The 23,070-nt window shown below is 35.9% G+C and overlaps 2 protein-coding genes across 2 annotated transcripts in view; one reads left to right on the top strand and one right to left on the bottom strand.

The window, feature by feature from the left end:
* LOC140748942 (uncharacterized) overlaps positions 1-23,070 on the bottom strand; it is a 459,083-nt gene that overhangs the window by 274,544 nt on the left and 161,469 nt on the right. The gene's annotated exons all lie outside the window — the stretch shown is intronic.
* Positions 1-23,070, top strand: part of LOC140748871 (furin-like protease 2) — a 355,165-nt gene that overhangs the window by 242,771 nt on the left and 89,324 nt on the right. The window lies entirely within an intron of this gene.

The following is a 23,070-nucleotide window of genomic DNA, read 5'->3' on the forward strand; positions in this document are numbered from 1 at the left end:
AGAGATTATTAAAAAAAATCTCAAAGTAATGTGAAGTTCACCAATACGCACTTGGCCAGCGCGGTTGGACTATGGCCAAATCCTTCTTATTCTGAGAGGAGACCCGTGCCCAGCAGTGAACAGTAATGGGTTGACGATGTTGATGATGAACGATCTCGTAGTCCACTTGACGGTAGGTGGCTACTTACCATCAGTGCTTACGTTGCTGTTATTAGGCGTGGCGGTAGTCGCTCCGGAGTTGAACCATAAAACATACTACCAGGTTTAAATTATGTTAGTTGATTATTCGTTTGCATGAGATGTCCAAAAATAAGTTCTTATTTAAATTATTTTTAAAGGAACCAATAGATAGAGCTGTGGTCGATTTATTAATTAAAATTGACATTTTTACAACGTCAACTTTAGCACTTAAATTCAATTACGGAACCTAGTTTATTTCGTAACCACACCAACTACCGAAAAGGGCAGAACCGCCCGCCCAGCAAGTAATGTTATAAAGGCGAAATGAACTTTTCTTCCGCCAGTAACTTATGTTATTATATGAGTCAGTGATTCAATAACGCCTGTTCGGTATTGGGTACCGCGGGCCTTGTGGTGCTATCCTCATATACTCTGTTATTAAGTGAACCCTGTACACGGCTTACGTTATAATAGTCTCACAGAGACAGAGGAAGCGATGTAAGATTCGCTCATTTAATGTTATTTTCGATTCGGTTAAATATTCACTGACAGTTTGTAAGTAGTAGGCTTACAATGGCCTAAATATTGTTGTATATTCAATTCATTCAGTGTTAAACATATGTTATATTCAATTCATTCCGTATGTCTTCTTTAAAGAAAATCTATATTTTCATACATTACTTGTTTTTATCTATACTAATATTATAAAGAGGAAAACTTTGTTTGTTTGTTTGTTTGTAATGAATAGGCTCAAAAACTACTGAACCGATTTTAAAAATTCTTTCACCATTCGCTACAACATCCACGAGTAACATAGGCTGTTCAATCTTTTGTCAACTGTAGGTGGGTAGAAGCAAATATCCACCAGAGTTGTCTCGCCAATGTCGCTTCGTGCGACCAGTCGTCGTCTTGCGCTCGGCGGGAGCCTACAGACGTTCTGTATGTGCCCTCTCGCTGCTCCTTTCCACGTGGATTACCCTAGTGCCGCGTGTGCATTGTGAAGTGCAGAGACTACTCCTCGGGGAGATCAGGCCGTGCTTGCTTCCTCGAGCCCCGTGACAGCGCCGTGCGCGTCCCCCCTGACACGATTCGAGTCCGCAGACAGACTTGGAAGGCAAGGTTGGTGGTTTTTCTACTCATCTGCTGGGACGAGGATTGGGTCATACCTCTCACACTATACAGTCCACTTATATCATCCCGTGGGATTGCGTGGCCGTGCCCGCATACCTACACACCTCGCGGTCTGGCCTTCGAGCTGGTCCGCACAATACTTTTGGCCTTCGAGCCGGAAGTATAACCCTACAAACCCGTGCGGTCTGGCCTTCGAGCTGGATCGTACAGTATTTTTTGGTTCTTCGAGCCGGATCGTACAGTATTTTTTGGTCTTCGAGCCGAACGTAGAATAGGCTACCTATATAAATTACATTTCATTGCTCACCGCCATCTTAACACGTTTCATTCTTTTGTATCCGCCATATTTATTCTGTATTCCACGTAACACGTTACATTTATTCATATTTTATTCCCTTACAAACTCATTATATATTATTATATTTACTACAATATTGAAATTTAAAATTCAAAATGCCTCCTAAAAAGGACAAATGTTCAGAAGATTCGGAGTTTGTTGACTCAATAGATGTTGATTTAACCGTGTTAATCAACAAAAAACAACGTATTTTTGAGCAAATGCAAATAATTTACGACATGTCAAAAAACATATCTGATAGTAATTCAAAGGAATTATTTTTATTGCGTATGTCTGATATTGATCAGCTACGTACTTCTTTTGAACAATGCATTTTTGAGATTTTTGAACTTGAGTTACAAGCTAATGAAAATACTGTGCTCAGAAATCAGGATTTAAAGAGCTTTGATGAGTTGTATTTTAGTGCAAAATTAAATTCTTTAAATGTAAAATCAAACCTCACAAATAATAATCCAACAAATAAATCTCAATCACTTTTGGAGTCTAGACCACGTCTTCCTAAATTAGAATTGTTTAGTTTTGACGGCAATGTTGAGCATTTTAATACCTTTTATGAGACGTTTTGTTCGTTAGTTCATAACCAGCCTCACATTCCGAAAATAGATAAATTTCATTATTTGCTTACGTGTACTAAGGGTTCCGCCTTAAATATAGTTAAAAGCGTTCCAATTTCTGCTAATAACTACGATATTGTTTGGCAAAGTTTACTAGATAAGTATCAAGATAACCGTATGTTGATCGGTATGTATTTAGACAAAATGTTAAATTTTACACCTTTAACAAAAGAGTCATCTTCACAATTAAATACTTTTATTGAAACCTTTGACCATTCTTATAAAGCTATTCAATCTTTAAATATCGAAGACGTAAATAACTACATCTTTTGTCATATTGCTTTGCGGGCCTTAGATCCATGTACTCGTAAGTCATTTGAACAAAATTTAAATCAAAAGTGTATACCTAAATTTGCGGAATTAATGTCGTACATTAATAACCAAATTAAAGTTTTAAATCATTCAGCCTCTTATATTACTTCAAATAATAATTTTCCACAAAATAAACGTCAACTAGACGGTAGAAATAATACAACGCGTTCAAATAGAACCGGTTTGCTAAAGAATTACTCGCATACATCGTCAGCATCGCATACTGTTCATTCTAATAATCAGTTGTTATCGTCGTTAATAAGAAGCTTGGATATTAACGATATCACATTTTTATAACGTTACATTAAAGTAATAAGTGACTCATTTGATACTACAGTTTAAAAACAGATGCGGGTAGGTGAAGTGGGGACGACACCTTGGCGGCGCTCGAATTAACAGAGAGCGACATTCTGGTCGGAGACTTCAGCAAGAGCAGTCGAATAACGGAGATACTTGTGTAGTTATAATACTTCTAATCACTAGTGTGAACTTACTTACGTATAATTGTTATATCGTTACTCTGTACCGTTTATGTGACTATATTATTACATGACTTCAAGACCTACAAGATGAGTTTGATTTCATCAGAAGTGTACAAGAACCAGCTCACAATCATGGACGGCGATTCGTAAGTACGAACATACTTGACACAGGAATAAAAACCGTGAGTTAAAACATTATTATGTCATATGTGAATTCATCTTGGTAGAATAAGTAAAAATGGGGGTAGATAAATGTCGTTGATGTAAGGGAAAACTCATTTGAATTAAGAAAATGGATAGATGGAGACTAGTAATTCAATGAAATGTTAATACCCTCTGAAAATGATATACTTAAATTTTGTGAACAAACTTTACTCTTATCAAATTACTTGTTAACATTGTAAACTGAGGTGTTTACTTCAAAATAAGTGCATTTTCTGTGAAGAAGTGTCTAAAAGTAATTTTGCAAGGCAGTTCTTGTGGTAAATCTGTCCATTTGGTTAAATTCTGTGGTGTAAAAAGTAAATCCTAATTGTTCTAAAGTTACACCTACTTTGAAATATATAGAAATACACGTACTTATGAAAATATTTTAAGGATCTTTAATCTTAAATGTCAGGCTTTATAGATATGGGAACCTAATGGTTGTTAATATAGGCTAATGTACGCCAGAAATTGCATACAGGTTAGATTTGAATTTATTTTTGATAACTTTTAATGTTTCAAACGGGGTTTACGTATATGCGTTTGTTTTTATTGTATGGAAGGGACTATGCGGTAGCAACAAACGCAGTTACAGAGTACAGTATACCTACTTGATATAAGTGACACGTTTATTAAGTTGCAAAATTTTGATTATTCATAATTGTACAGAAATGTATAATATCTACGTGGTACATATTTAACTGCCTGCAAAAAAGTATCACGACCACGGTATTGAGTGGCTGAGTGTACCCAGGAGGGAAATGGTAAATGAGTTTAAGGTTTATTGTTTTTTTTTTTGGATATTAATTGACTATATTTAAAAATAAACTTGCATTCACATCTACATTGTTCACATTTTCATTTTATAAATCAATGAAAGTTTCCTTTTGATTTCATATACTTGATACGTAATTGTTATGAAAGAAGCATACGTACGTTGCCAAATTTAGATTTCCATCAATTCTAGGCGAATTCACGCAGTACTGTGTACTACTGTGTTTTGACTCCCATAAAGTATAAATGCACATTAGTTAATGATCTATAAGAAAACTGAGAAACTTATGCGCAGCGGTCTTTGGAATATTATATATAAAAATATCTCTCTTATCTCCCATTCTACTTCAGACTGACTCACTTATACATAATATTAAATGTCTGTTTTAAATTTAGTATGCAACGTTTCGTTTTGTATTAATATTTCTTTACATCTCGTAATTTTAAATCTTTAAATTTCAATTTGAATTTGACACATTACACGTCCTTTTGGTTTGAAAATTGGGCACTATCAAATACTGGTAAATGAAGTTTGTACCTTAAACGTTGAGACGCTTAGACTATCGATATTATTAATTATGTGAGCCATTTACGAAATGATAAACGGGATCCACTTTGTATGGGATTGAGAATAAATTATTTTAAGTAAAATAATAATAATAATAATAATAAATTGATGCTTTTATAACTTGAGCTTAGTTCTATTTACAAGTTACAGCAATTAAGTTATTATACGTATTAAGTGAGAAACGGTCACTGAAGCCTACATAAATTTAGATAGTCTCTTGTATACCATATTTAAAATGAGTCTTGCCTGCGACTTTGTTCATGTGGAGTCAGAATATAATTTGAATTGCATTTTTAAAACGAGTCTTGCCTGCGACTTTGTTCATGTGGATTCAAAATATAATTTGAATTGCATTTTTAAAACGAGTCTTGCCTGCGACTTTGTTCATGTGGATTCAAAATATAATTTGAATTATACAATGCCCTCTGTCAAGATCACGGAGTACGTTAGTAATTTGGAATTGTCCATTACCTGGTCATGTAATGTTTTTTAAAAAAAATGTATACTTTTGACATCAACTTCGTAGTTTTGGTTTTAATGCATTTTCAAATATACAAACCGACAGACAATTTTTCTTTTTCAAATATATTCGATGTAAACACGTGAAGATTTCATTCTTATTATATGTATATCATAGCCAAATGAATAATAATGTAATCAAATAAAAGCATAGGTACATTTCGATGGGATTTTCTTATACAATAATTTACTTTTCATATAAATTTCATACGGTTCACAATTGCGTCATGTCTAGGTTTTCTCTATAGAAACATCGAGCATCTCCTTGAGAGTGTTGGTTGTAAATGATACATATTATATTAATATAATCTATATAGATATTACGCACTAATATAATTTTTATTACAAACTATATAAAAGTCAGGTGAAGCCGAGGCGTTTGAAATATATATAATAAATATGAATTGTTCGGTAATAAGGTGTATCATAAGATAGTTTGACTAACTGTTTGTTTGGCTGGCTGGTATAAAATCATGATCAACTTTAATAGACCTTTTTCAGGTCATAGAAATTTTAGGTTGTGATTGATAAGGAGCCACATGTTATGTAAAACAGTTATAGTTTTAAATCTGACGATCGTGATGAGACAAAATTAGAATCGGACAAGATTATTAAAATCATGTCATGTCATAGGTATTTCAAAATTTTTAAATAAATCTGACCGTTCAAAGTAGGTAAAAATCGAATTCAAATATTCCGTTACATACATACAGGTCAAGTTAATAAAAGCGTGGCAAAAATAAAAGCGTGTTTAAAAAAAAATCTTTTATCAGTTGTAGACACAAATAAGTATAGTTAAATAATGGCCGGTTTCTGAAGTCATTTTTCTTGGTAGGTAGTTTACGAGTGTGTATTCAATAACACTATCCGTTTGATAACTACCTACGGAAAAAAAAAATCCGCTTCCGAGGAACTCAATGTAAGACAAGGTCTGTTTAAACTCCGTTTAGATTAACGGACCATTTTAATGTGTTTATTCTTTCCATAACATTATTTGATTTTTTTTTAAAAACGACGTTTGCGTAAAGTCTAGCAAATCTTCCTTAGTATAATGCATAACTTTTACAGTAAAATAGCCCAAACTATAACTTCCTTATGGGAATCTTAATTTAAAACTTTTGGTGAAATAAAAAAAAAAAAAAAAAGTTAAGTAGTTAAGCCATACACAATTGACAAGTATGTCGCTGACGTGAACGCATGGGTCCTTTGCTTTGTTAATTAAATTTTGAAATTCATGTAATAGTATGTATTATTATAACTGAATATAAATTCAATTTAATGTAATGAAATTTCTTTCTGACTTTCAAAAGTGGGTTATGTGGCCCTACTTTGAAAGAAATAATTTGAATTTGTGATAAATAACGTAAAAAAATTGGGTTCATACAACTTATACGTGTTATATTGTGTGAAATTCATGGTTAGTTTACCATTATTTAGTCTTTAACTTTGATATCATTCATTTCAAATATTCACGATATATTATTATTTTGATACTGCTTCATCAGTTGATAAAAGACGTACATTGGAAAGGCAACTATTTGTATAAAATAACATTGTAATAATTAAAAGAAGTACTAAGTAGTAATAAAATAATTTTATAATAGTATTTTGAGTCGCACAGATTCATTTAGTGGCCAACTATAGATCTATCTATCTATCAGTATAACAGTTATTGAACAGGTTGTTGAGCATTCCGAAATGGACTAATAAGATAAACGTCGTTATTCTGATGCGTAACTTTATCGAATCAATAGTTGTTGGAGATTTAACTATTGGACTTAGAATCCAGACATAAGTAAAGTGGGCAGCTAGATGTTGTCATTACTGTAGGTGTAGGAAACTTTTTTTAGTTTGATTTTTATTTATCTGTAGTTAAGATGGATTAGTGCAGATGCCTCGAGCAGTGTAATGTTCGCGGGTGTCTCTTGGTGATGCATATGGTTGGGTGTATGTATGTATGTATGTTGGGTGGATGTATTACATTGAGTGAATATTGCATTTTTAGAGTAAATTTGAGTTGAGCACTGGCCGAATGTTATCGTAAACAAGGTATAAAAACTGCGGTGATACATGACTAGAGTGATCCTATATGAACATCACCTAGTTTAAACCGTGTGTTTTATTATTTAACAATGGTCTAATGCATTCGCTTCAATACCTGTCGCGCATATGACATTTATGTAAAGAGTCCTTATGAACTATGCCTGCAACAGAAATCCGTGGTGAACACTGTTGGGGCAGATTTATAACCTAGGTAATACACAACTAGTGTGATTCTATATGAACATCACCTAGTTTAAGCCTTGGTTCGGATCAACAGTTCGGGCTTTTTACATGCGAGTCGGTATTGCAAGAAAATGCGTAGAGTTTAAGCCATGTTTTTGATAAACAGTTCGGGCCTCTTACGTGCGAGTCGGTATTACAAGAAAATGTGTAACTCTTCTGGACTTAGGCATTAAACAACTGGTTTTCTTTTGCAGCTCTTGCATCAGACCATACACGATCGAGGACGAACGTGTGAGCAGGACGGCCGAATGTTATCGTCGTTAATAAGAAGCTTGGATATTAACGATATCACATTTTTATAACGTTACATTAAAGTAATAAGTGACTCATTTGATACTACAGTTTAAAAACAGATGCGGGTAGGTGAAGTGGGGACGACACCTTGGCGGCGCTCGAATTAACAGAGAGCGACATTCTGGTCGGAGACTTCAGCAAGAGCAGTCGAATAACGGAGATACTTGTGTAGTTATAATACTTCTAATCACTAGTGTGAACTTACTTACGTATAATTGTTATATCGTTACTCTGTACCGTTTATGTGACTATATTATTACATGACTTCAAGACCTACAAGATGAGTTTGATTTCACAGTTAATCTGTTTAAACTGTGGTGACAATCATTTGATATTTCGTTGTGCTCAGTTTCGTAAACTGAACCCTTCGCAGCGCATCAGCCGTGCTGATGTGTTGAAGTTATGTCATAATTGTCTTAAACCGAATCATAATGCTAGGGAGTGTAAGAGCGACTTTAAATGCATGGTTTGTCAGCGGCCGCATCACTCATTATTGCACAGGGATTCGAACCCGGCCGCAGCGGCCGGCAGCGCGCGCGAGGCCGTGCCCGCGTGCGCACCGCCTCCTGCGGAGCGAAGCGACGTTATGAATGCTCGTAGTAGTCATGCGTCATCGTTGCAATCTTATAATAATACCGTGTTGCTAGGCACAGTGATCGTTCATGTTTTAGATAACTTTAATAATTATCAATCCTGTCGCGTTTTAATTGACTCGGGCGCACAGTCAAACTTCATTTCTTTAAGTTGTTTACAGCGTTTAGGTTTGACTCAGCGTAAATGTCCATTTAATATTTTCGGATTAGCTGGCGAGTGTATTCAAAATCATGGTATGACGTCATGCGTCATAAAGCCGCGTCATATTGATAATAATTTATTTAATATTGATGCTGTAGTACTTTCTAAAATTACTTCAGATTTACCTACGGTTAAAATACCGGATCATGTAGTAAGGGAATACAATAATTTATTTTTAGCGGATCCTTATTTCTTTAAAAAATCACCCATTGATATAATTCTATCTGGTGATGTTTTTCCACATATTTATGATGGTAAAAAGTTCATTATAAACCCCGACATTCCTGCTGCACTAAACAGTGTCTTTGGTTATGTCATAACGGGCAAACTAATTGCACCGTCGTCATGTGACGTCACGGATGCAAATGTTGTAGCGTCTACAACATTGGTGTCGTACACCGTTGAAAATAATCATCTGAATGACACTCTCAAACGTTTTTGGGAAGTGGAATCTTTGCCGTGCGAAATTCCCCTAAGTCCAGATGATGAAATAGCTGAAAAAATATTTATTGAGAAACATTATCGTAACGAAAACGGCCGGTATGTTTCACCTATTTTAATAAAACCTAATCATGAACCGTTAGGTGACTCGTATGACACCGCCCTAAGGCGTCTTGTACAAGTGGAGCGCCGTCTCGCGCGCACACCTGTTCTTCAGAAGGCGTATTCCGACTTCATGAAGGAGTATGAGTCACTAGGACACATGGAGCCATATTGCGGTACGGAACCGACGAAATATTTTATTCCACATCACTGCGTATTGCGACCGTCGAGCACCACCACTCCTTTACGTGTGGTCTTTGATGGATCTCAAAAAACAAGTACTGGTGTCTCCTTAAACGACACTCTATTCACAGGTCGAAAACTTCTTAATGACATCTCAAAGATCATTCTTAACTTTCGTCTTTATGACATATGTCTCACAGCAGATGTTTCAAAGATGTATCGAGCCGTGCTCATAGATCCAGGTGATAGAAGTTTTCAGCACATATTGTGGCGTGAACAGCCATCAGATCCAGTACAAATTTATGAGTTAAAAACAAATACGTACGGTTTACGTAGTGCGCCGTACATAGCTATTCGCACGTTGCATCAGCTCGTGCAAGATGAAGGCTTTAGTAGCCTCGCTTCCCGTGTACTTCTAGAAGGCGTTTATGTTGACGACGTGTTATGGTCGTGTCAGTCTGTCTCCGAAGCTTGCACGTTGCAAGATGACTTGACATCCCTTCTTAAAACTGGCGGTTTTGATTTGCGTAAGTGGGCAAGTAATTGCCCCGAGTTATTAAGTCGTATGGACTCAGATCAAGTATCTGAGATTAATTTTCATGACGATACGTTATCGTCTTCGCTGAAGGTCTTAGGACTCACGTGGTTGCCTTCATGCGATTCCTTTTCTTTTAATTATAACCTTAATGATAATAAAGGTACCAAACGCTCTGTTCTTAAACTCCTCGCGAGTATATATGACCCCGTGGGTTTTATTGCGCCGTGTACCTTTGTAGCAAAGTGTATCATGCAGGACTTGTGGAAATTAAACCTCGCCTGGGATGATCACTTACCATCAGACCTACTGCAAAAGTGGGATAAGTTTATTATTCAGTTGCCTCAATTGTCGAAACTTCGTATTGACAGGCACTTACTAGTACCTGCTTTTATTAATGCACAGCTCATTGGCTTCTGTGATGCGTCATCACAGGGCTACGCTGCTTGCGTTTATTTACGCAGCTCAGACAACGAAGGCAATGTTAAAGTTCGATTATTAACTAGCAAATCAAAGGTAGCTCCTTTAAAACCTTTGTTATCTATCCCTAAGCTTGAGCTTATGGCAGCCGTGCTGCTCTCCAAGCTTATTCGTTTTGTCGTACAAAACATTAAAGATTTTAATTTATCTGTTATCGCCCTAAGCGACTCGAGTGTAGTTCTGTCGTGGCTTCAGACGCCACCATACAAGTTAAAGGTTTTCGTTGCTAACCGTGTTAGCGAAATTATTGATACAATTCCCCCGAATTGCTGGTTTCACGTAAATAGTGAAAACAACGCCGCCGATCTTTGTTCGCGCGGCGCGCTGCCCGAGCAGCTGCTCGCCGCGGCAGACGCGTGGTTCAGCGGTCCCGTGTGGCTTGCTGCCGAGCTACGTAGTTGGCCGACGAGTACATTTTTCTTAAAGGACCATACTAATGTTCCTGAACAAAAATCAAATACTGATACATTTACCTTTAACTCGTATAAAAATAGAAACTATCATTATAATGACCTTGAAGATTCATTTAATCAAATCTCTTCTTTTAACAAACTGCAACGCGTTATGACTTGGTGTCATCGTTTCATTAATAACTTAAAAATAAAGAAATCGTGTCGTAAATTCGGCCCTTTACAGTCTTCTGAGTTAAGGCAAGGTCATAACTCAATTATTCGTATAATTCAGAATAACTACTTTCAACATGAAATTCAATTGATAACAAAAAATAATTTTGTGCCTTCGCTTCGTAAGCTATCTCCTTTCATTGACGCTGACGGTTTCCTCAGGGTGGGGGGTCGTATCCTCCAGGCAGATTTACCTTTTAGTGCAAAACATCCGTTGATGTTGCCTAAAAAATGCCATACTACAACGTTAATAATTGAATATTTTCACAAATTATATTTGCATACGGGGCCACGCACATTGCAAGGCATCCTATGTACTAAGTATTGGATAATTAATGCTCGTAGCATTATTCGTTCTGTCCTTTCGAAGTGCAGAAATTGTTTTAAATTTAGACCTTCCGTTACACAGCCTATGATGGGTACGTTACCTGCATCTAGGTTGAAAGCAGATAAAGTGTTCAACCACGTTGGTTGTGACATAGGTGGTCCTTTTCTTATAAAAGAAAGCTTACGACGGAATGCAAAAATCAGCAAGGCATATTTATGTCTTTTCGTATGTTTTTCTACGAAAGCGGTGCACTTAGAAGTGCTTACCGACTTATCGTGTGAATGTTTCTTAGCTACGTTTGATCGTTTCGTGGCGCGTCGCGGTCTCTGTAGTTGTCTGTATTCCGACTGCGGAACAAACTTTATCGCGGCGGCTAAGCATCTTAAAGAGGTTCACAATTTTTTGAATCGCTCAAATATTCGCGATGCTATCCTCGTAGGGTTGTCATCACGAAGTGTCGAATGGCGTACGAATCCGCCAAACGCTGCTTCCATGGGTGGCCTGTGGGAGGCCGGTATAAAATCGGCCAAGCACCACCTGTACCGTGTTATAGGTGACAGGGCTCTCACATTTGAAGAGCTTACCACTCTTTTTTGTAAAATTGAGGCAGTTATGAATTCGCGACCATTATGTTCTCTCTCGAATAATCCAAATGAATTTGAGGTTTTAACAGCCGGTCATTTCTTAATAGGTCGTAATCTGTTAGCTGTACCGGAATATGACATTGAAAACGTTCCTCTGAATCGGTTGTCACGTTGGCAGTCCGTTCAAAGGGCCTCACAATCCTTTTGGAAACGCTGGTCTAATGACGTTTTACATACTTTGCAACAGAGGGAAAAATGGTTTTCTTCTACACCTAACGTAAGGAAAGGTGATTTAGTACTTCTGAAATCTAACTTAGCAAAGCCTTTACAGTGGCCTGTAGGTAGGATAGAGGAAATCCATCCTGGAGTGGATAATGTCGTGCGTGTCGTAACTATACGCACAAAAAATGGGCTCCTTAAGAGACCCGTCAATAAAATTTGTCCTTTGCCATATACAAATTAATTACGAAAATTATCTATTTATTTTATAGCTAGGTTAGGAGTACACTTTACATTTACACTATACAAATCTATTATTATTTTATTTCTCTTGAAGCTTCGTAAGTTTCATATCATTTATTTACTTATTTATTCATACCTACTCACATTACATATTATGGAAATCACCACAGTGATTTCGGTGGGGGGTATGTTCAATCTTTTGTCAACTGTAGGTGGGTAGAAGCAAATATCCACCAGAGTTGTCTCGCCAATGTCGCTTCGTGCGACCAGTCGTCGTCTTGCGCTCGGCGGGAGCCTACAGACGTTCTGTATGTGCCCTCTCGCTGCTCCTTTCCACGTGGATTACCCTAGTGCCGCGTGTGCATTGTGAAGTGCAGAGACTACTCCTCGGGGAGATCAGGCCGTGCTTGCTTCCTCGAGCCCCGTGACAGCGCCGTGCGCGTCCCCCCTGACACGATTCGAGTCCGCAGACAGACTTGGAAGGCAAGGTTGGTGGTTTTTCTACTCATCTGCTGGGACGAGGATTGGGTCATACCTCTCACACTATACAGTCCACTTATATCATCCCGTGGGATTGCGTGGCCGTGCCCGCATACCTACACACCTCGCGGTCTGGCCTTCGAGCTGGTCCGCACAATACTTTTGGCCTTCGAGCCGGAAGTATAACCCTACAAACCCGTGCGGTCTGGCCTTCGAGCTGGATCGTACAGTATTTTTTGGTTCTTCGAGCCGGATCGTACATAGGCTATATTTAATATGAAATATATTTGATAAATATTGTAGAATTTAAGGCGGTACAAAGTTTGCCGGGTCAGCTAGTAGTTTATAAACCTTTAGCCACGCTTGTAATTGGGATTATACAACAAGGTAATTAGGTATAGCAACAAAATGTGGTATTATCAATAATGCTAACGATTAATCGATTTTTAACTGCGTGTGAAAAGAATTTTACGTTATAGCTCTTTGATCGCTTCCCGCTGCTCGCCGGCAGCGAGTGTAGTTCCTAAGCGGGACCGAACCCACACACAGTCTACGCGTCCATTAAATGTCACAATCACGTTTGTCACTGCGTTATACGATCTTAATCTAAACTGTTGTGATTTTGTATGGGATTGACAGTTGGGCTGATAATGGTTGACTTGTAATTTATGTTTAGACTTTTTTATAATATAACAGTAGCGGAAGAACATGTAGTCCATCTAAGTAAGTGGCTACTGCTGCCCATGGACATCTTTAATCAACCCCAGATAAGATTAGATTCCTACCTAAGGTCGGTCGCAGATGCGGCGCTACCCCAGAAGACTAAGCTACAATGTCTCTTTTACCAGTTAGTTCGGAGAGTGTGGTCTCCGAACCAGAACACAGCAGCGCCAAACACTGCTGTTACATGGTATAAATAAGTGTGGCGGTGGTGCCGCCGGAGTCGAAGCACAGAGGGGTCATTCACTTATTGAATTGTGATGTCACAATATACTTTAAATAACGTATGACTGTTTCTGTTGTTAGTTTTGTAGATCTCGAATAGAATAGAATACGAAAAAACTTGCATGAAGAATGAACAAAAAAACTTGTTAGTAAACTAACGTGAACTGACCTTTATACTATATTTTTAATATTTTTTTATACTGGGTTAAATATACAATGACAAAGAGGTATATAAAAAAGAAAGTCACTATATAGAAAAGGTGCATGAGAGTAGAATTTATTTTTGATATTATACTTGTTTCTCAGAATATACACACAAAAGTAAATATTTAAGTATTACGCCTGATCGACTTCAGGAGATTTGGTTTATTCATCTATACTAATATTAAATAATAGTCATCTTGAAGGTCTTGAAGGCGTGTAATCTTATAGTCACATAAAAGGTACAGAGTAACGATATAATAACTATACGTAAGTAAGTTCACACTAGTGATTAGAAGTATTATAACTACACAAGTATCTCCGTTATTCGACTGTTCTTGCTGAAGTCTCCGACCAGAATGTCGCTCTCTGTTAATTCGAGCGCCTTTAAGGTGTCGTCCCCACTTCACCTACCCGCATCTGTTTTTAAACTGTAGTATCAAATGCGTCACTTATTACTTTAATGTAACGTTATAAAAATGTGATATCGTTAATATCCAAGCTTCTTATTAACGACGATAACATTCGGCCGTCCTGCTCACACGTTCGTCCTCGATCGTGTATGGTCTGATGCAAGAGCTGCAAAAGAAAACCAGTTGTTTAATGCCTAAGTCCAGAAGAGTTACACATTTTCTTGTAATACCGACTCGCACGTAAGAGGCCCGAACTGTTTATCAAAAACATGGCTTAAACTATACGCATTTTCTTGCAATACCGACTCGCATGTAAAAGGCCCGAACTGTTGATCCGAACCAAGGCTTAAACTAGGTGATGTTCATATAGAATCACACTAGTTGTATATTACCTAGGTTATAAATCTGCCCCAACAGTGTTCACCACGGATTTCTGTTGCAGGCATAGTTCATAAGGACTCTTTACATGAATGTCATATGCGCGACAGGTATTGAAGCGAATGCATTAGACCATTGTTAAATAATAAAAAACACGGTTATAACTAGGTGATGTTCATATAGGATCACTCTAGTCATGTATCACCGCAGTTTTTGTACCTTGTTTACGATAACATTCGGCCAGTGCTCAACTCAAATTTACTCCAAAAATGCAATATTCACTTAGTGTCTTCAAGGTACTCGATGCCTTGGGTCAACCCAACCATATGCATCACCAAGAGACACCCGTGAACATCACACTGCTCGAGGCATCTGCACTAATCCATCTTAACTCCAGATAAATAAAAATCAAACCACAAAGTTTCCTACACCTACAGTAATGACAACATCTAGCTGCCCACTTTATTTATGCCTGGATTCTAAGTCCAATAGTTAAATCTCTAACAACTATTGATTCGATAAGTTACGCATCAGAATAACGACGTTTATCTTATTAGTGCATTTCGGAATGCTCAACAACCTGTTCAATAACTGTTATACTGATAGATAGATAGATATATAGTTGGCCACTAAATGAATCTGTGCGACTCAAAATACTATTACCTATAACATTATTATATTACTACTTAGTACTTCTTTTAATTATTACAATGTTATTTTATACAAATAGTTGCCTTTCCAACGTACGTCTTTTATCAACTGATGAAGCAGTATCAAAATAATAATATATCGTTTATATTTGAAATGAATTATATTAAAGTTAAAGACTAAATAATGGTAAACCATGAATTTCACACAATATAACACGTAATAAGTTGTATGAACCCATTTTTTTTACGTTATTTATCACAAATTCAAATTATTTCTTTCAAAGTAGGGCTACATAACCCACTTGAAAGTCAGAAAGAAAATTCAATACATTAAATTGAATTTATATTCGGTTATAATAATACATACTATTACATGAATTTCAAAATTTAATTAACAAAGCTTAACGGACCCATGCGTTCACGTCAGCGACATACTTGTCAATTGTGCAATAATCTTAACTACTTAACTTTTTTTTTTTTTATTTCACCAGAAGTTTTAAATTAATATTCCCATAAGGAAATTATGGTTTGGGGGCTATTTTATTGTAAAAGTTATGCATTATACTAAGAAAGATTTGCTAGACTTTACGTAAACGTCGTTTTTTTTTTTTAAAAAAAAAAAATATCAAATAATGTTATGGAAAGAATAAACACATTAAAATGGTTCGTTAATCTAAACGGAGTTTAAACAGAGCTTGTCTTACATTGAGTTCCTCGGATGCGGATTTTTTTTCCGTAGTTATCAAACGGATAGTGTTATTGAATACATACTCGTAAACTACCTACCAAGAAAAATGACTTCAGAAACCGGCCATTATTTAACTATACTTATTTGTGTCTACAACTGATAAAATATTTTTTTAAACACGCTTTTATTTTTGCCACGCTTTTATTAACTTGACCTGTATGTATGTAACGGAATATTTGAATCCGATTTTTACCTACTTTGAACGGTCTGATTAATTTAAAATTTTTGAATACTTATGACATGATTTTAATAATCTTGTCCAATTCTAATTTTGTCTCATCAGGATCGTCAGATTTAAAACTATAACTGTTATACATAACATGTGGCTCCTTATCAATCACAACCTAAAATTTCTATGACCTGAAAAAGGTATTTTAAAGTTGATCATGATTTTATACCAGCCAGCCAAACAAACAGTTAGTCAAACTATCTTATGATGCACCTTATTACCGAACAATTCATACTTATTATATATATTTCAAACGCCTCGGCTTCACCTGACTTTTATATAGTTTGTAATAAAAATTGTATTAGTGCGTAATATCTGTATATATTATATTAATATAATATGTATCATTTACAACCAACACTCTCAAGGAGACGCTCGATGTTTCTATAGAGAAAACCTAGACATGACGCAATTGTGAACCGTATGAAATTTATATGAAAAGTAAATTATTGTATAAGAAAATCCCATCGAAATGTACCTATGCTTTTATTTGATTATATTATTAAACAACATTATTATTCATTTGGCTATGATATACCTATAATAAGAATGAAATCTTCACGTGTTTACATCGAATATATTTGAAAAAGATTTTTTTTTTGTCGGGAGTTAAGATGGATTAGTGCAGATGCCTCGAGCAGTGTGATGTTCACGGGTGTCTCTTGGTGATGCATATGGTTGGGTTGACCCAAGGCATCGAGTACCTTGAAGACACTAAGTGAATATTGCATTTTTGGAGTAAATTTGAGTTGAGCACTGGCCGAATGTTATCGTAAACAAGGTACAAAAACTTCATTTACCAGTATTTGATAGTGCCCAATTTTCAAACAAAAAGGACGTGTAATGTTTCAAATTCAAATTTAAAGTTTTCAAATTAGGAGATGTAATGAAATATTAATACAAAACGAAGCGTTGCATAATTAATTTAAAATAGACATCTAATATTCTGTATAAGTGAGTCAGTCAGAAGTAGAATGGGACTTTTTTTTTAAATATTATATTCCAAAGACCGCAGCGTATAAGTTTCTCAGTTTTCTTATAGATCATTAACTGATGTGCATTTATACTTTATGGGTGTCAAAACACAGTAGTACACAGTACTGCGCGAGATCGCCTAGAATTGATGGAAAGCTCAAATTTGGCGACGTACTCCTTGCTTCTTTCATAACAAATACGTATCAAGTATATGAAATCAAAAGGAAACTTTCATTGATCTATAAAATGAAAATGTGAACAATGTAGATGTGAATGCCAGTTTATTTTTAAATAAAGCCAATTTATATCCATATAAACATAAAACCTAAAACTCATTGACCATTTCCCTCGTGGGTACAATCAGCCACTCAATACGGTGGTCGTGATACTTATTTGCAGCCAGTTAAATATTTACCACGTAGATATTATATATTTCTGTACAATTATGAATAATCAAAATTTTGCAACCTAATAAACGTGTCAGTTATATCAAGTAGGTATACTGTACTCCGTAACTGCACTTGTTGTTACCGCATAGTCCCTTCCATACAATAATAACAAACGCATATACGTAAATCTAGTTGATTCAACATTAAAAGTTATCAAAAATAAATACAAGTCTAATCTGTATGCAATTTATGGCGTACATTAGCCTATATTAACAACCATTAGGTTCCCATATATGCCTCTCTATATCTATACAGCCTGACATTTAAGAATAAAGACCCTTAAAATATTTTCATAAGTTGGTGTATTTATATATATTTCATAAGTAGGTGTACCTTTAGACCAATTAGGATTTACTTTTCACACCACAGACTATAGCCAAATGATCAGAGTTACCACAAGAACTGCTTTGCAAAAATTTTTTTTTTGACACTCACAGAAAATGAACTTATTTTGAAGTAAACTCTTCAGTTTATAATGTTAACAAGTAATTTGAGAAGATTAAACTTTGTATTGTTTTCAGAGGGTATTAACATATCATTTAATTATTAGTTAATTTATGTAACAATTAGGACAATTCGTTCCAGTATTAAGAATTATCGGTATGCACAATTGTACTATATATATATATATATATATTTAAATTGAGCCTCCAATTATAATAGCAACAATAATTATATTAATCAATTATATCTTGTTTTCAACATACTAGTCTCAATCTATCCATTCAAATACTTTGCCCTTACATCAAAGACATTTATCTACCTTCATTTTTACTTATTACCGAGATTGAACTCACATATGACAAAATAATGTTTTAACTCACGGTTTTTAGTCCTGTGTCAAGGATGTTCGTACTTACGAATCGCCGTTCATGATTGCGAGCTGGATTCTTCACGAGCACTTCTGATATTAAATAATAGTCATCTTGAAGGTCTTGAAGGCGTGTAATCTTATAGTCACATAAAAGGTACAGAGTAACGATATAATAACTATACGTAAGTAAGTTCACACTAGTGATTAGAAGTATTATAACTACACAAGTATCTCCGTTATTCGACTGTTCTTGCTGAAGTCTCCGACCAGAATGTCGCTCTCTGTTAATTCGAGCGCCTTTAAGGTGTCGTCCCCACTTCACCTACCCGCATCTGTTTTTAAACTGTAGTATCAAATGCGTCACTTATTACTTTAATGTAACGTTATAAAAATGTGATATCGTTAATATCCAAGCTTCTTATTAACGACGATAACACTAATATTATAAAGAGAAAGACTTTGTTTGTTTGTTTGATTGTAATGAATAGGCTCAAAAACTACTGGACCGATTTTAAAAATTCTTCCACCATTCGAAAGCTACATTATCCACGAGTAACATAGGCTATATTTTATATGAAATATATTTGATAAATAGATTTTGAGTCGGTACAAAGTTTGCCGGGTCAGCTAGTCGTGAATAAAAATATTTCTCTATTTCTAAAAATAAGATAATTACTAGTTTCTAAACATGAATGATTGAATGAACTATGAATGAGTCATACTTTCATACATATTTATATGTTTTCTTCATAATGTTTGTTCATCACATCAAGAGAGATTCTAATTAAAGTAACTATTCTCATAACGATTCCACCGTCTTTCTAACAAGGCCCGCTCCATGTCACAATAATAGAGCTCGACGTTGCATTAAACGGAGACTTCCTTCTTCCCATGGCACCGGCTTCGGTTGCCACTGAATTAATTATCATAATGCCCAACAAGGCCAATGTTGAGATGACGGGGTAACTAAGACAACGAGATTTTGGAACAAATTGAACCTCAATTAGGTGCTTCTAGTGATTTGTTAGTGATATTCAGCGCAGAATTGTGTTACGATACAAAGTTAGGATCTTTCTTTATTACTTAATTGAGCGAAAAATACCAATATCTAAAGATACCAATTGAGCTCTAATGTTTTAGATGCTAGGTTGTGGGTGTTGCCTCTTTTTGGAGTCTGTTACAGATATCCAATGGATGTGTCATTGGTGATTAGATAGGCTTACAGAAGTAACAAACGAGGATACAGTCCACCTAATGGCCTGATGAAGATATTTGGAATCAACTTAGATAAAATTAGATTCCTACCTGAGGTTGGCCACAGGCCACGTTGCTACTCATGAGGGCTGAGTTGGAACGTCTCGATTAAGTATACTTACTAATCACCCTACCCACACCTTTGCATGTGTGCTGCGCCACATTGCATCCACATGCAATTTAGCACGCAAAACACAGTTGCCAAATTAATATGAAAACAACGTTGACCCGCGTTGTACGAAAAAATAAAAAATACCTAATAAATTCTAACCAAAAAATTGATCGGCAACAGGACGTAATAAAGTAAACAAGTTACGGAAAAATCCTTTTAAATTTCCAATTGAAATTTTTGTACGCCAAGAGAATTTTCAATGCTTGGATACCGAATAAATAAATATGTGGCCGTAGGTTATTACCTCGTAAATATTTCGCCTCGCCTGTCTGTGCCGCGATCACGGGGCCCTAATGGAATTATCCCTTCGATCGCATACAATTAATTCGGGCGCCTCCCAGGCCCTTTTAAACATTGTCCCTGCGAAGGTCGACAAATGTGCGCCGCATTTAAAACTCAAATATTACCCTTATGTATGCGTGGGTTTTTCGCCTCTGATTCGATCTCTATAGAATATTAGGTAAAGTGTAATGAAATAATAATTTCTGTAATATAATAATTATAATCGTGGTAATGTGTGGTAAGGGAGACATACTTTTCCGAAGCGTTCCAGCTTAGTCCTCAGTCGTAGCGGCCATCTGTGGCCGACCTCAGGAACATCTATCTGGGGTTGATCACAGATGTCCATAGGCGGCAGTAGCCACTTACCATCAGATGGACTGCATGCTACTGCCTGCACTGCTATTATAAAGAATATGAGGCAGAAATTTAAACTTAACAATTGAATCCGACAACCTACGCTGGAGGTTTTGATAACCTATCGATAATTGATTAATGCAATAGATGAATATCTCAATTACCCTTATAATTTGGTATAGAACGAGAGCCACACCTGTGGCCGACCGAATTCTATCTTGAGTTAATTACAGATGTCCATGGGCGGCGGTAGCCCCCTACCATCAGGTCTATATTATAAAAAAAACATCAGTCGTATTAACACCCTAATACTTTTAACTTTCACTTCACATCGCCACTTGAAACCGACGCAATACAATTTTTGTAACTTTAGACGAATGATACGAATAAGTTATGCTCACACACATAGAAACATGTTCGTTCAAATGTCAGTACCGATATGCTCGACGTTTCCCTCATAAATATTAATACCCGAGCCGCTATTACTAAACTCCAAAGGTTGAAGGTGAGAATGTAACCTTTGGTAAGTGACGTACGATACGATATGTTCGAACTTGAGATGATATACCGATCGGTACGGGTAAAAAGTGATAGTATAGCGAGAGAAAGCGGCGAGTGTTCTACATAATCAGGTGATTTCGTGTGCTTTCAAAAATCAATGTTTTTGTAATTTATGTGGTTTTAAAATAATTCGTGTGTTCGGGATTTGGTGTAGATTTTCTCATTTTAGAGTTATATGTATGGAGCGCTTTCTTTGTAAAACTTTTGTGATGAATTTTATCGTGTGTGCTATAATTTGATATTTATCTGTTATCATATTAATTGCTTAATTTCTATATTTATGAACATTGAACATAGCATTGTAATAATATATAAACAAATATGTACTAATATACATGTCTATATAAAAATAAGCTGTAGTAAATGAATGCACTGATTGTTTAAATACACGCCACTTAGATACATATTTACTTTTAGTTTCCAGAGAAATATTTTAAGTATTTATTAAGAGTTACAATTAAAAATAATAGGAACGTACACGATTTGTGACGTGAAATATCCTTAAACGACATACGAGTTGGTACACCGGAGGATTTTACGAGGATTTCAGCCAGCTATCCTGACGAACAGGATATTAGAATTCCGCGAATCTGTGGAGGACACATCCCTATTTTACGAACATAATCGTAAAGAGCCGAGACTGCAGTGCGGTGCCGCGGTATTCCTTTAAAATGTATATAGGTTTAATGTGAGAACCGCGTATGTTAAGATGTGTGGGAAGTGGCAACCCTGATAATTTCACGTCTTATATAAGTTGTTTGTTTATGAGAAAATTGTTATTAATTAAATATTGCTTAAACACATAGATAAGTATAGGTATCTCATCGCCCTGTTATTGAAGGCAGCCATTGTCAGCCATTTAATATAAAATGGCCGAGGTTAAATGTTAAGTGGTGCAAAAACACGAAATCGAAGACAAAGTGCGGAGAAATATCATTTCAATCGTAAATGTTCTCAAAATCAAACATGAAAGTAGATGACAGTGGTAATTTTGATTGTTAAAACTGGTTACATTTTCTCGTTAGGAGTGAGTAATCTTTATTAATCTTTTCTTAAACATTAACTTGCATACATCATTTCAAAGACAAACACTTATAAGCCGTATATTTTCTTTGCTTGTGAATTTATAAATGAATAAATTCTTATTTTAAATAGTAAATTATATGTAGAAGTATACTGTTATAATAAATTGCTTGAGTTGACCGCAATATTTTATTTTGTTATATCGAGAGATACGACTTACCTCTCTCTTAGCAATCGTAAAATTCAGCTCTACAGTGCGATGTGGTGATATTTTCTAGTATTTTATGTGACGACTGTGGATGTATTTGTGTAAGAGAAGTAAAACATACAATATAACGTATCAAATAACTCTTTTTTGGAAAATAATTTGAAATAAAAATCTGTTTATCATTATATGAATGTGTGCTAATATAATTGATGTTAATATTATAAAGATAAAAGAACTTTTTCGAAAAGAATACACACTACAATGGTTTCTCGAAGAATTAGATTTTGATGTTTGTGGCATACTATTTTGTACCCACAAAATAGAAACTACCCAGTTTCTCAGTAGTGCGGTATCCTTAAGTAGGTTCCGATGTTGTCTACGTATGACGCTCGTTAACTTCGAAAAAAATGTCTCAAAGGGAGACCGACAGACTCCACAAAGAGTCTTGGCAAAGGCTCCGCGCGCGGACGGCGAATAAATTTCCAAATGAAATTTCATAAATATTTTTGATATATTCACGGTCAGGCCTTTCATACTTTGCCCGCGTGGCTTATCTGGATTATCTCGGGATTTCCACCGGATTTTTTTAACTTGTTCGCGTTTGTGCGTCCGCTTATTGCGTTTTATCCGGCGCTTGATTCGCCGCTCCGGTGCTGGTGCCGCTAACAAATATGTTTAT

The sequence above is a fragment of the Epargyreus clarus genome, unplaced genomic scaffold, assembly GCF_041222505.1.
Source record: "Epargyreus clarus isolate Ecla_fem2 unplaced genomic scaffold, WU_Ecla_fem_2.2 ptg000017l, whole genome shotgun sequence".
Lineage (NCBI taxonomy): Eukaryota > Metazoa > Arthropoda > Insecta > Lepidoptera > Hesperiidae > Epargyreus > Epargyreus clarus.